Raw genomic sequence first — 16,292 nt, forward strand, 5'->3', positions numbered from 1 at the left:
ATGAAGGAAGCTGGGTATCATAAGAAATAGGACCAGTCCCTACTGGTCTGCCTATCTGTCTGTCTATCTCTCTGGCTCTGCCATATGTTCATATGGATTCACCTTTTGAGTAAAGAACATTTCTTGACCATTTGCAGATATGATCATGTTCTAAAGATCATGTCTGCTTTCACTCTGTGGCCCTGATTAAGAATTTTTTTAAATTCTAAGCTAACCATCACCTCACAACACAGACAGAACAACAAACATCATCTCATAGCTCACCTACTCGAGAGAATGAGACCAAACAAAAAACCTCATCTCATGTCTCCCCTGCTCAGGAGCATGAGACCCAGAAAGCAACATCATCTCATATCTCCCCTACCTGGGAGAATGAGACCAACGGGGGAATTTACTCAACCTCTGATCACAACACAGAAATCACCTCACATACAGGAACAGATCAAAGCTAATAGACAAAAGCTCACATCAACCAATGAAGGCAAATTTTTTTCAACATCTTCCCTACAACAAGATACAATATCCATTTATGATTGAAACACTTAATCAAATGGGTATAAAAGAAAAATACCTCAACATAATAAAGGCCATATATGACAAACCCTCAGCTAATCTCATAATTAATGGTGAAAAACTGAAGCCCTTTGCTCTATGTTCAGGAACATGACAGTCCCTTATCATCTGTGCTTTTCAACATAGTATTGGATGTCCTAGCCAGAACAATCAGGCAAGAGAAAGAAATAAAAGGCATCCAAATTGGGAATAAAGAAGTTAAATTGTCACTCTTTGCAGATGACATGATGCTATATACAGAAAACCCTAAAGACTCCACCAAAAAGCTATTAGAAACAATCAACAAATACAGTAAAGTTGCCGGCTACAAAATCAACATACAAAAGTACATTGCATTCCTATATACTAACAATGAAATCTCAGAAAAAGAAATAATAATAAAAAAATTCCTTTTGCAATTGCAACAAAAAGAATAAAATACCTAAGAATAAACTTAACCAAGGATGTGAAAGACCTACACACTGAAAACTATAAGACATTTTTGAAAGAAATTGACGAAGACACAAAGAAACGGGAAGACATTCCATGCTTATGGATTGGAAGAATCAACATAGTTAAAATGGCCATATTACCCAAAGCAATATACAGATTTAATACAATACCTATCAAAATCCCAATGGCATTTTTTAAAGATATTGAACAAAAAATCATCATTTGTATGGAACCACATAAGACCCCAAATAGCCAAAGCAATCCTAACAAAAAAGAACAATACTGGAGGTATCACACTTCCTGACCAGGGCAACAATAATCAAAACAGTATGTACAATATTGTCAGAAAAACAGATACAAAGACCAATGGAATAGAATTGAGAACCCAGAAATGAACCAACATAAATATGGATTGATAAATTTTTGACAAAGAAGCCAAAAACATACAATGGAGAAAAGACAGCCTCTTCAATAAATGGTGCTGGGAGAACTAGAAAGCCACATGCGAAAGAATTAAACTAGACTGCTATCTGTCACCGTGTACCAAAATTAATTCAAAATGGATCAAAGACTTAACCATAAGACCTGACACAATAAACTGCATAGAAGAAAACATAGGTACTAAACTTATGGACCTTGGGTTCAAAGAGGATATTATGAATTTGACTCCAAAGGCAAGGGAAGTAAAAGCTAAAATAAATGGGACTATATCAAACTAGCTTCTGCACAGCAAAATAAACCATCGACAAAATAAAGAGGCAACCAACTGAATGGGAGAAGATATGTGCAAACAGCGCCTCCGATAAGGGGCTAATATCCAAAATATATAAGAAACCCATACAACTCAACAACAAAAAACAGGCAGACGACCTAAAGAGACATTTCTCCAAAGACGACATACAAATGGCCAATAGACATATGAAAAAATATTCAACATCACTAATCATCAGAGAAATGCAAATAAAAACCACAATGAGATATCACCTCACACCAGTTAGAATGGCTATCATCAAAAATACAAATAACTGTTAGGTCTCTGAACGTTAGAGACGTCGAGTAAATGTTAGGTCTCTGAATGTTAGGTCTCAGAGACCTTGACTTACAGACAGTGCCGTGTCTCCAAGAAACCAACAAAATGTCTGTTGGCCTGCACCTGCAGACAGAGTCAAACTTGTGATAACAGAAAACGCCACAAAACAGGTACTGGCTTATAGGCAGTCAGCATTTTCTGTTCAAACAATGCTACCCTGTCAGCACAGCCCCTAAAAAACCCTCCTCACGCCCTCCCTTGGGCCTGCAAGTGTCCTTTAGACGTGCAGCCTGGGCTGTAGCCATCTTTGTTCAGCCTGACAGACTTTCTCTTAATAAAATAGAGTTTCTTAAACTTTCTTAACTTGCCTGACTGCACACATTCCTTTACGGGCCAACCTATCAGTAACAAGTGTAGAAAAGGATGTGGAAAAAAAGGAACCCTAATACCCTTTTGGTGGGAATGCAGATTGGTGAAGCTGCTATGGAAGGCAGTGTGGAGGGTCCTCAAAAATTAAGAACTACCATATGACCCAGCAATCCCTCTCCTGGGTATCTACCCAAAAAATCTGAAAACGTTTATCTTGTAAAGATACATGTGCTCCGATGTTCACTGCAGCTTTATTTACGGTGGCCAAGACATGGAAACAACCAGTGTTTCCATGATTGGATAAAGAAAATGAGGTATATATACACAATGGAATACTATTCTGCCATGAGAAAATATAAAATAGTACCATTTGTGACAACATGGATGGATCTTGAGGTTATTATGCTAAGCGAAATAAATCAGACAGAAAATGTCAAGAACCATATGATTTCACTGATATGGGGGATATAAAACTGAAAAAAAGAATAAGACAAACTAATGAAGAAATAAAATTTGATGGACACACACAACAGTTTAGTGGTTACCAGGAGGTAAGGAGGTGGGGGGGCGGGGTAGAGGAGGGTAAAGGGGATCAAATATATGGTGATGGAAGGAGAACTGACTCTGGGTGGTGAACACATATGCGATATATAGATGATGTATTACAGAATTATACACCTGAAATCTATGTAACTTTACTAACAATTGTCACCCCAATAAACTTTAATTAAAAAAAAAAAGAATTAGCAGTAACCTATTAAGTGCTAAGCATATAGCAGGCATTAATATAAAGGGAGCCATTATAATTGTCCTCATAATTGATCTATAGGGATAAAAACAGAGATCTACAGAGATGTGTGCAAATGGCTAGAGACAGAGCAAAGCCAAGACACCAGTCTCATGGGCTCAGCTTTGCTCACAACACACCATCTCCAGGATGTAGCTTGAGTCTGTGCAGAGGAGATTATTTCCGTGGTAACTACAGCCTATCTGATAATTAGAAGAGAATTTCCATCTCTGTGTGGTGATGTTGTGAAACCTGGTATGGAGGAAGAATCGGCTTTGGTCTCAGACCGATTTTAATTCACTTGCCAAGTACCCATTTACCAATTACAAACACGAAACATCTCTGAATCTTATTTTTCTTACCTGTAAAATGGGTATGGTGTAACCTCTGTAGGACAACTGTAAGGAGGAAATTGGATAATGTATAAAAGCCCTAGCACTCTCTTAGACACTCTTATCTTTCTTTTTAGATGATGCTAACACCTGGCTCAAAATCTGTATACCCAACCCCTGCTTCTGTCATGAGGGGGTCAGTAACACATCCATTCACCTAAGGGCATTGGGCTCTGAGAATGTCTGGAGTTATACTACCCTGGTTTCAACACACTCTAGCACTCACAGCATGGGTGATCTGGGGAGAGGCTTCTCTGTGCCTCACTTTCCCATCTGTAAAATAAAGGATCATAATAGAGACCTCATTGGGGAGTTGACATGAGGGTTAAACAACACAGTATATGCAAAGGTGCTTAGACCAGTGTTGCTAACAGTACGTATTAGCGTCATTGTCATGAATCCTGAGAGACTCAGTGATCAAGTGACCTCCTCATTCCTTGACCTTCTGGTCCACTCTGTCATACTACGGTCTGTCTTATCTATTGCTTAAAACTGCATCACCTCTAGGAGTTATAGTTCAGGCATCCCACCCCCTGAATTTCTACTTCTAATTTCTCCCCAATGTATGATCGGGCCAGCGGGGCTGGCACCACTTGAGAACGTGTTAGAAATGCAGAATCTAAGGCCCCAGACCTGCCCATCAGAATCTGCATCTTAATAAGATCTTAATAAGATCTAGGTGACTCATATGCACATTACAGTTAGAGAAGCACTAGCATCTTGTTCTCCTACTCAGTTCCTCCACCACTCTCCTGAGCCCCTTATCCTGCCGGGTCATTGACCATTCATTCTACCTCTGCCCTCTCCACCAGCCCTTGCTGGTCTTCATCCCATGGAAATTGCTCCTCCATTGTTAATACCTTCAGCCTGTGTGTTCCTCGTCCTGTCATTACACCCACCAGAGGAAAAACCTCCAATCTAGCACAAAACTGGCTTGTGACCCCAAAACCCCAATGAAATGGCTCCTGCTGAGATCTCAGTCACCCCTTTGTTGCTAAACCCAGTGTTGAGTTTTCAGCATTTCCTAACTAGGTCTCTCCTCAGCACTGGCACAGCCCTTCAGCTTGGAATTCTCTTTTCCACATGTTTCTACTGCCTCTGGTCATTCCTAGTTGTACGTCCATCCCCACTCCCTGCCATCTCCCATTCTTTCCCCTGATCGACCCCAGATGACTCCCCAGTTCAGACACAGCCCACACCTCTCTTTGACCATCAGATCTATTTATCTAGCTCCGTTTGGATGTCTCTCTGACCCTTAAATTCAGCATCTCCTTGGCTGAATTTGCGATCTTTCTTTCAGAACCTGCTACTCCTCCAAGAGTTGGAACTTGGTAATGAGCCTGGCCATTAACACAGTTTCTCGAACCAGGAATCCAGGCACTGTCACCTTCACTCCCTAACTCAGTCATTCACCAAGGTCAATGCAGTCTAAACATCTTGAAGTCCACACTTCTCTCCATCTCCACGGCCATGGCTCTATTCCAAACCACTCTCATCTTGCTCCTGTATCACTTGAATAATAGTCTCCTACCAGAACCACTCTTGTCTCACCCAATCAACTGCCTATAGGATGTTGAAGTGATCTTCTACAAACCCAAACTTTGTCATAGCTCTTCTCTGCTTAGCGTTAGTCATGCAGAGCGTTTCAGCGGCTCTGCATGACTACAATGGTCCCTGCTTCCCACCTGAGCCTCACTTCACTCCCTTTCCTCCCCAACCCCCCACCACTGTAGCCACACTGGCATTCTGTTGGTCCAAGGGGAGGCCTCCTGCCCCACCCTCTACTTCAAATGCTCTCCCTTCCTTCCCCTTTCTTCACCTTCACCTGGTTCCCTCTCCCCAGCCCCAGTCATCCTTCAGGTCCTAACCTAAAGGACTCCTGGAAGAAGGGCCCCTATCATACGCTCTCACAGTATTTGTACATTTCCCTAGTAATACCTACCATAATTCATTATTGGTGGAATAATATATTTGTATCTACCAGTCCCACCGGAGTATAAAGTGCCTGGGAGCAGGGACCATACCTGTCCTATTCAAAGCTGTATTTCCCAGTGCCTGGCACAAAGCAGGTGCTCAAACATCTACTGAATGAATGAATGCAACAAGTTTACTGCCCTTCCTCACCTCCCCCTTTCCAGCTGTAAAAACTCAGGATTTTAGAAGGTAAAAAGTTGCTACAGCCTGTGAATTATAAAAATGTCATTACACCTGTTTATTTCTGCTGCCTACCACATATCTGTCACATCCTTCCTATTTCATAGTCATATCCTAAACGGAAAGTACCTGAAAATCTGTTGTTTGCAGCTCACCTTGACCCACTTCAAGCAGATCTACTCTCCTAGGGCTTTCCCAACTCACCTGCCAAAATGATGAGAAATCGCTTAGCAGAGGAAGGTGGACAAGTGCCAAGCAATGACAGCCTTGCCTTTGCCTACTGTGTTCAAAGACCTTCTTCACTCACCAATTTATTACAGAAAGATGGGGTACCAGCTCTAGTTGTCTGTAGCTCCCACAGGCTTGGAGTGTCATTTCTAGTAATGGATGCAGAATAAGCAAAATCTAACATAAGGTTGGTGCAAAAGTAATTGCGGTTTTTGCAATTATTTTTAACCTCTTAAACCGCAATTAGTTTTGCACCAACCTAATAAATGATTTCAGATGTCCTATGGCTTTCAATGCCTTTTTTTCCCCCCTGGCTGCTGGAATTCATTTTATTGTTGTTTCATATTTATGTAACAGTTATATAGAAGAACCAGGATTGCCATGACATAGCAACATTTTGTTTCCCACACCTACTCCTGCACTCCTGTTCTGTGGGGCCAGTTCTGCTTCTAGAAGAAATCTCCAGATTTATCTACTCACTTGTATTTAATCAAAAGTCTTCATGGGCCGGCCCGGTGGCTCAGGCGGTTAGAGCTCCATGCTCCTAACTCCGAAGGCTGCCGGTTCAATTCCCACATGGGCCAGTGGGCTCTCAACCACAAGATTGTCAGTTCAATTCCTCGAGTCCCGCAAGGGATGGTGGGCTCTGCCCCCTGCAACTAAGATTGAACACGGCACCTTGAGCTGAGCTGCCTCCCGGATGGCTGAGTTGTTTGGAGCGCGTCCTCTGAACCACAAGGTTGCCGGTTCGACTCCCGCAAGGGATGGTGGGCTGTGCCCCCTGCAACTAGCAACGGCAACTGGACCTGGAGCTGAGCTGCGCCCTCCACAACTAAGACTGAAAGGACAACAACTTGAAGCTGAACAGCACCCTCCACAACTAAGACTGAAAGGACAACAACTTGACTTGGAAAAAAAGTCTTGGAAGTACACACTGTTCACCAATAAAAAAGTGCTGTTCCCCTTCCCCAATAAAATCTTAAAAAAAAAAAAAAAAAAAGAAAAGAAAAAGAGAACAACTTCAATTAAAAAAATAAAAGTCTTCAGACACTTGAATCCCCTAAACACTCCCAGTTTTGTCATTATTACATCCAGTTTAGTTTATTCATCAAAGCTGCCAACTTTATTCTAAGCCAAAGCTTTGCCTCTTCCTCACCTCCAGCCTGCCAGTGTCAGCAGAGCAGTCCCCAAATGGCAGCCATTTCACACTCATCTCTCCTGAGTTCTTCAGTAACACCCGCCTACCCCACCTCCAAACTGCCACTAAGCTCTTTGATCTGTATTTTCTGGTGGGCGGATTGTAACTTCTCCCTCAGCCCCTGGGCAGCCAGCTGGACACCTACAGCATCCTTTCAATTCCTGGCCAAGATCCAACACAAATACTTCCTACCCCACGAAACCTTTGTGGTACTAATCCCGAGATAACGTACCTTTCTCTGAGCTCTCATGGGATGGCGTACCTTTTCTGGTCCACTTATCCCTTTATTCCTTGCATTACAGTCATTTATGATACAGCCTCCTGTCTTATCCTACTATATATTTTTTAAATTATTTTTTCAGTTATGGTTGATATTCAATATTATTTTATATTAGCTTCAAGTATATAGCAGTGCTTAGACATTTACATTTTTTGTGCAATGATCCTCCTGACTAGTTCAGTACTTAACTGGCACTATTTATAGTTGTTACAACATCATTGACTACATTTGTTATGCTGTACTTTACGTCCCTGGGACTATTTTCTAACTACTAATTTGTATTTCTTAATCCCTTCATCTTTTTACCCAGTCCCCAAACCCCTCCTCCCATCTGATAACCATCAGTTTGTTCTCTGTATCTATGAATTTGTTTCTGTTTTGTTTGTTCATTCATTTTGTTCTTTAGATTTCACATATAAGTGAGATCATATGGTATTTGTCTGTCTCAGTCTGACTTATTTCCCTCAGGATAATATCCTCTAGGCCCAACCATGTTATCACAAATGGTAAGATTTCATTCTATTTTATGGCTGAGTGGCTTTTATATCTTGATTTCGCCCTTGATTGTGCCAACAAGGTAACCAAGTTAAATCCATAAAACTAAACAATTTACAAAGGGTGGGTCAGGGTACTGATAAGACTTTAAAAAGCTAGGTAGGGCACAATGAAAGGACATACTCTTTCATCCAAAGAGAGGAAACCTAATTTTTTTTTAAACAGAGCCTGTTTTTCTTTCTTGAAACTTCAGATAAATGAGATTTGCTATGTGGAAAGTGTTTTTGTTCAGGGAACATAAAAACATCATTCATCTATTAAAACAACTCCACCTGAGCATTTTGCCAAATGGCTCAAAGTTTTAAGATAAAGTGAAACTTCAGGGCAGAGCTTTTTAAGCCAAACCCAGCTTTCACACAATGGAAGTGAAAAACTGGTATCTTTTGTCACAAACACTGATGTTGCTATGCCCTGCAATGTAGAAATTAGCAACTATTGGTAAGACTCTCTACGCAGAGGAGCCTCCCCTTCCTGGCTCGGTGGGAACCAGCAAACTGTAAGTAACCCCTGAGTCTTTACTGGTCCAATCATTCCCTTCCCCAGAAACAGACCAGAAGCCCCTCTGCCATCAGCCATTTCCGAGCTCAGAGCAAAGGACTCTGCATCTCAATTTCTAAAACTCATCATCTCCCTTCCCAAGGTTGGGTTCCTCATCAACGGCCCCTGGACTCTCTGAACAAACATATTCATGGCAGCTCAGCTCCAAAACCAGGAGGATCCTTCTGCCTGAATGTGTGGCAGTACAGCAAAGGATTGGCTGGTCTGCAGAAGGACCGGTCAAGACTGGAGCCCCAAGTTCTCTCTTTTCAAAGTGGCATATACAACTCCTAGAGCCCTGGTTCAAATGCCCCTCTGTGCAGCCCCTCAAGAGTGGGAAAGAGAGGAATTCAGGCCCCTTGTAGAGCCAGGCAGAAAGCAGGGCCGGAAATCAGAGCAATCTTAGAGAGGAATGGCAGTGGAGGCAGAATTATACCAGAAGAAGTGTCTTTGTGTTTCTCTTTGTGTTTATCTCTTGCTAAAGTGAATTTCAATTAGATTAGCACTCTTTGGTTCCAAAAAATACATAATTCTCTTTTAAATGCACATATCCTATCATATTCTTTTTTTAGGGTAGCATTTGTTACATAATTGTCATTAAATATTTGAGTAATTATTTCATTCATTCATTCATTAAATAATTATTGAGTGTCTACCTTGTGCTAGACACTGAAAATAAAACGACATAAAGCCTTCCCTTCCAGTAGTGTGTGTTCTACTAGGAGGAGACAGACTATATACAAAAAAGTAAGTAAAACATATGGTGTGCCAGATGGTGATAAGTGCTATGGAGAAAAATATAGTTGGGAAAGGGAACAGTGATTGCTATGAGGGAACTGGAGAGTGGGGTGGTAGGTAGGTGGCATTTTTAAATGGTTTGGTGAGACCTCAATTTGAAGTGATGCTGAAAAGGCCTTAAAGGAAGTGAAGGAATGAGCCATATGGACATTTGAGTAAGAGTGGTCCAGGCAGAGGGAAGAGCAAAATGCAAAGGCTCCGAGGCAAGAATATGCCTGCAGGAGTTGATAATAAAAAAGAGCCCACTGTGGCTTGAGGAGAGTAGGCATGGGTGAGGTCAGAGGGGTGACCGGATAGGGGAAGGAGGCACAAACTTTGTGTGGCCCTGGAGGCCACTGTCCATACTTCAGCTTCTACTTGGAATAAAAGGGTAAAAGCAAGTCACCAGAGGATTTGAGCACGAGAGTGATGAGACCATTTTAAATGATCTCTCCAATTTCAGTGCTGGGAGCAGACTGGAAAGGGGGCGGGGGAGGTGAGAGGACAAGAGTAGAGGCAAGAGACCAGTCAGGAGGCAAGTGTACTGATTCACTAAGAGACGATGATGGTTGGGACGACAGTGGTCAGGGGAAGTGGGGAGAAGTGATCAGATTCTGGATATACTTGATGATGGATGAAGCCCAATTGGATTTGTGGGTAGTGTGAATTTCGAATGTAAGAGGTCAGTTATTTTGCCATTAACAGTTTGGTTTATACCCATGAAATAATTACATAACAATTCAACATGGCACATGATTAAGTGACTATTGGAGTGGTCCAGGCAATATGTTACTAAATAAAGTAAGAAACTATTTATGGAAGAAGTACAACTTGAAAGCAGAGAACTGGTTCCAAGATTTCCAAGTGTAACCATTCTAAAAATGATCAAAGTAAGGGTGTGTGTGTTCTCAGCAGAGAAAACAATGTCCTGAAGTAATTTGTGCTTTCCTGCCCAACTTCTGCTTTCTTTAATAATTTGAAATGGACATTTAAAATATAATAATATAAAGCCAGAGATCCTATTGAAAATTTTAAAAACAACTTTGGGCAGGAGGATGGGGGACGTTCCTCTGCCTTTTCTCAGTCCCTCTAAAGTAGGGCTATCTCATAGAACCTTGTGGAAATGTTCTATATCTGCACTCTCCAATACAATAGCCACTAGCCACATGTGGCTACCAAGCACTTAAAATGTCACTAGTATGATGGAATAACTGATTTTTTTTATTTTATTTAATTCTAACTATTTTTCATTAAAATAGCTACTTGTGGCTAGTGACTATCATATTGAACCATACAGATCTTGGGGGGGATGGGGGGAGAGTCACTACCCAGTAAAGCATTCATAAACCATGCATTAGACTTCTCTGAAAATTGAATTAAAATGATACATACAAAATATATTTATATTTTTTATCACACCATAGAGTTTGCATCTAATTATCCTATTTCTACATGTATTCTTTGAAAAGGAACAGCAGTAGTCCTGGTCTTAACAATTTTTAAACATGTTTCCTTAGTTTTTGCATGCAACTCTAATGTCTTCTAGGCCATCATTTGATCAGTGTCATTCAAACTGAGATTTCTCTCCCAAATGTGTATTCAACGCTAAAATTATAAATGTCACATAAAAATAAAGATTCTTACTACAATTGAACTACCCTCCTGCTCTACCCACTTTATTCCTCCTAAGATCAAAGGAAATGAAAGGGCTGATATTAGTATCATCATTTTTCAGCTGAGAAAACCAAGGCAGAGAGAGATTAATGACAGTCTGTTTTATAGTGTAAATCTACAGTTTAGTCAGAAAAGAAGAGCAGGAATCAGGAAGACACAAAAAGGGAAATAAGGTGAAAATGGAATTTAAAAAAACAAAAAGAAAAACTACATGCAAATCCTTAGGTGCCAAATTCAAGTGAGCTGAAACCTGGTCTCAGAAATGCTGACAGGATGAGCAGAGTTAATGGCAGTGTCTGTCCTTTGGGCCTTGTGTTGCAGACCTTCCATGTGTCCCAGCAATGCCCCTAAGGTCTGGCAGCTTCTGGCTCCACACTGAATGAAGAGGATGTGGGGGTCAGGTGGCCTCAATATAATGGCTTTGCTTATGACAGGGAACATTCATGAATGTCTTCTTACCCGACAGCAGCCAGAGAATGAGCTTCCATTAATGTTGCTTTGAAACACTCAGGCTAACCCAAGTTATATCACTAACTTGCATGACCCAAGAGATTAACAGGGTAGTTCAATCAGTTCAGAGCCTGAAGTTGTCAATTTAATTCCTTCATTTTAAGAATGAGGAAACTGAGTCCCAGTAAGACTATGATACTTGCAAAAGACCACAATTGTACTCATTTTATAAGTAAGCTAGCCTGAGTTCCTATGCTACATTTCACTGATGTATGGGGCTATGTCTTCTATAAGCAGTTAAAGGGAGTTAATTATCCTTACTTTTTAACTCCAACGTGTTTCAACGTGTTTCTAGAAACCACAGGATTAGAGGATCATCAACCTTACATATACATATATAACAGCATATATATAATACACAGCATGTATTCTGTAACACACAACAAATTACATTGCAACATATATATAATATAATATCTAATTTCCCCTAGAGGGAGGATGTTAAAATTGGTGATTGCATCCCTGAACAACATTATTAAATCAGAGCTGAGACTCAATGTTATAAAAGCAGAGATGAAACAAATATAAACCATTAAAATAATTTAAAATTGTTTGAGTATGTGCTAGTTCCTATGACAGAAGCATAAATACTATACTAAATACATTATCTATGGAGCCAAAAGCACTATTCAATATTTAGGCAAAGCGTAACATTAGAATTATATCATATCTAAATCTTGGAAAACATGCTTCTTGGAATTTAGAAGGGCTTCTTAAGCATGACTTAGTGAGCCTGCTCTTTTTAAAACAGTCTGGGCAGGTCTGAACTGATGTTTCTTTTTAGTGAACAGACACATTCAAGCTTATCCCCTACTTTAGTGATAACTGAAAATGTTATATATGGGCAGAGGCTCCTGATGACAACAAAGATGCTGATGGTGATGGTTTTTAAATGCTGAAATAAAGTAAGGCCAGTTCTGCTGTGCCACAGGTGACCTGCTCAAAGCCGGCTACCAGCTTTGCTACATTATCTGGCTGGTCACCTTGATGGCCAGTTACAAAAATGCACATTTCCTTCATAAGTGAATTTTTTTAAAATTCCCCAAGTTGTAAGTTTTAAAAGGAGCTTCATGATATGAGTTCAAAACATCCAAAACATAAGTCCCAGTCTTAATCCTGAAAAAAATTTTACTCTATTAATCATAGCCAGGGGCAGGGACATAATCTGTGTAAAGCATTTTAGAATAAAGGGGGATTTGAAATGTCCTTTTGATTACATAATTAAGTAACCTTCACAGCAGGAAGACTGATTTTAATTCTTCCACAGACAAAGGGGAAGGAAAAGCATCCAGGAAGATGCATGTGGGTCTCACACAGAGAACCTAACACAATCAGCACGGTCAGGGAGAAACAGGCACTGAGTCGACTACACCTTTACAGGCTGTATTTCTTTTCCCTGGAAATGCTAGGTGAAGTCACCACAGATTGTGCTAAATTAGCATGATTTACATGGAGAGCTTAAGGTAAAGAGAGAGAACTACAGAGGGTCATAGAGGGTAAGAACAGAAACGGAAGCTACACAGACATACCACGTGAATTCTGCACATCAGACAATTCCCCATAGACCTAACTGCAAGCCAAGACAGCTGTGCTTCTCCAGTCTGGCTCTACTGCTCCAAAATTCTGTGACCAAGTAAGGATTTTAGACAACAATGTTATAATTCTACTACTAAGTTGTCTACAATGTTGTGGCTTTTATGAAATAGTTTTTAAAATAAAAAAAAGCAGAGGATTTTAATTTTTCCTGGAAAGAAATAAGGCAACCTCTGTGAGCAATGCTGTCAAAATAAATCTGCTCAGCTTTTGCACAGGGAGTCTAGTCTGCCTGTCCTGAAGGAAATTAATCTCAAACAAGGAAAAGCTTGGGTGTTACCTCTGAGTCAAGAAATAATCACAGTACAGGAAAGACCTGGAGGAGGCACAGAATCATACTTAGAATTTAAGATGTATGGAAGCCACAAGGACCCCCACGGTCAGGGTAGCCATCCAGGAGAACGAGTCAGCACATAACAGCTTGAACAGGCTTCACTGTCCATCTGGAAACTCTTTCCACTTGCTCATGTCCTTCCTCTACAGGAGGACAGATGCAATTTTCTTTCCTCCATCCTTGATATAACATTATCATCTATAACGGCAACTTTAGAGTAATGCTAATCAAGGGTAACTTGCAATGCTCAGGCAGATCAGGGATTCAGAAAGTAAATATTTCATATATGAATGATCATTAAAGAGGTTCTTGAAATAAAGTATTATTTATTTCTGTATAAATAAAAATACATTTTAAAAATTCTTTAGCAGGAATAAATAAAAACAAAACTGCAAACTCCTTCATATTATCTCATTTCCGACCAGAAGAGACACTCTACTTATTTGAAGATATTTATCAAGAAATGGCCACAACAAAGGTCAACTGAAAATAGTTTAAGTTGGATTTTTTATTTTTTTATTTAAAAAGCCTTAGTCATGTCTTAGCTATTTATTATCAATAATACTGCAGTGAACATAGGGATACATGTATCTTTAAGAATAAACATTTTTAAATTTTTGGAGCAGATTCCCAGAAGAGGGGTTGCTGGGTCATATGGCTGCTCTATTCTTAATTTTCTGAGGAACCTCCATACTGTTTACCATAGTGACTGTACCAATTTACAATCCAACCAGCAGTGTATGAGGGTTCAGTCTAAGTGTCCTTTTATGAATGACTGGATAAAGAAAATGTGGTACTCAGCCATACGAAAGGACGAAAAACTGCCATTTGTGACAACATGGATGGATCTTGAGAGTATCATGCTAAGTAAAATAAGTCAGATGGAAAAGTATAAGAATCGTATGATTTCACTCATGTGGGTATAAAACAAAAAGCAACAAACGAACAAACAAACTCATAGACACAGACAACAGTATGGTGGTTACCAGAGGGAAAAAGGGTAGGGGAGGTTGAAGAGGGTAAAGGGGATCAAATATATGGTAACAGGAGACTAGACCTTGGGTTGTGAGCACATACTGGACTATACAGAGATGTATTATAGAATTATACACTTGAAACATGGTATTAACCAATGTCACCCCCAATAAACTTAATTAAAAAAAAATTCTTAGCCAGTTCAAAAAATCCAATGAATCTGACAAGAAGTTTCTAAATTTTCTAAATGACACTAAACGTTTATCACAGAAGATGCCTTTGTTCTTCATGTATAAAAATTTCCTACTGTGTCATTTGACCAATGTTGACTAATGGTGTCACACTGCCCCTTGTTTCTGCATCCTGTACACCCTCCCTGGTGAGTTCCTTACCCCACCCCTGCTCCAGGAATGCATATTCTTAAGGCAATGAGCTTGGGGACAGCAATGCACACAAATACATCCACACACTCACACTGATGTGAGCCACCTGGGCAAGCTCGGCCCCTGCTGAGGTTTTAATTTGCACTTTTTGTGTTGGTAAATTTAGACAAAAGAATTGAAATAGATAAAGGGGGAAAATATTAAAGAGACAATATTTTTTTAAGTGATAAGATGCCTTGGGAAATGTAATTAGACACACTTTATCATAAACAGTCTAAGAAATAGCATTAATCAGAATATATTTTATGGTTAAACAATCTTTGATGCATTTCCCCCAAATTATTTTCCTCTGCTAAGGCAAAAGAAAATAAATCTGTAACTAGTAAGACATTTCCAAGTACTGGTGCTCATTTACTGTAATTATTTGTTACAAACACCTCCTCCCCAAAAAAGCAATTGTTTTGTATAAAGGTTTCTTTTAAGTACAACTAGATAATGTAACTTTTCTCTACTGAAACACTTCATTCCAAACTATTCCAGTAGAGTTGGTTATATTAAAATATCAATCCTTCCAACAACTCATGGTGGCTTTCTCCATTACACTGGCTCAAGAGGAGACAACTTTATCACCTGCATAAACCCAGTTCTTTGCATAGTGGCTGCCACAAAGTAGCAGCTTAAACCAACTGCAAAGGTGATTTTTCATATTCATATATAGTATCCCTACTTTTTTCCATTAGTTCTACAGATTTAAAAAGAAAAAAGAAAAAGCCTTACCACAGTGATTACTAGATTTCTGACTTGGTCTCTCACTAGTTGTGTGATACAGGGCAGATCATTTCACATCCCTGTGCCTCAGTTTCCTCTTCTAGAAAATGGACATTAATTACAGCATTTGTCTCCTAGTGTCATTATGAAGACACTAAATAAATGAGTTAGTAGTATAGTACCTCGTCCTGGATACTGTCATCGTGATAACCGTCACTACCACTGCTAAGAAGAGGGACAAAACCATGGTAGGAAGGGCCGTTTCCCATTTGAAACATTTTGAAATAAAATGGTGAAAGCACTTAATAAGGGGAAGAAATAAGTGAAAAAGAAAGGTAAATTATCATGGTTGATCAGTCACTCTACCTCCCTAAAAAAATGTTATTCATATTATTCATCAATAACAACAGCAACAACAATAGCCATGATCTTTACAGAAATCTCACCTTCTGTGGTCTATCTGTTTGATTTTGAGTCCTACAACAAACCTTAAGGAAGCTCCTCCAAGAATCACTCCCACTTCAGAAATTAAAAAACATGAAAAGACTGAAAAACCTGCTGAGTGAGGATCCTACAGTGGACAAGTAGAGAATTAAATATGGCTCTAGTGCCCCCTTCCCACTGCAAGGATAATTCAAGTACTTGTTTAATGCCTCTCTCCATGGAGGAATCCACTTTCCTATTCATCACTGTGTCCGCAATGCCACAGTGGTTCTTGACACACAGCAGGCACACAAAGATTG

General features: G+C 39.9%; 1 protein-coding gene across 15 annotated transcripts in view; it reads right to left on the minus strand.

Annotated features, from left to right (window-relative positions):
• The window catches only part of CARMIL1 (capping protein regulator and myosin 1 linker 1), a 352,154-nt gene that overhangs the window by 238,066 nt on the left and 97,796 nt on the right, over nucleotides 1-16,292 (minus strand). The window lies entirely within an intron of this gene.

This window comes from Rhinolophus sinicus, chromosome 7 (assembly GCF_057876585.1).
Source record: "Rhinolophus sinicus isolate RSI-liver-muscle chromosome 7, RSI-T2T, whole genome shotgun sequence".
NCBI classification, from domain to species: Eukaryota; Metazoa; Chordata; class Mammalia; order Chiroptera; family Rhinolophidae; genus Rhinolophus; species Rhinolophus sinicus.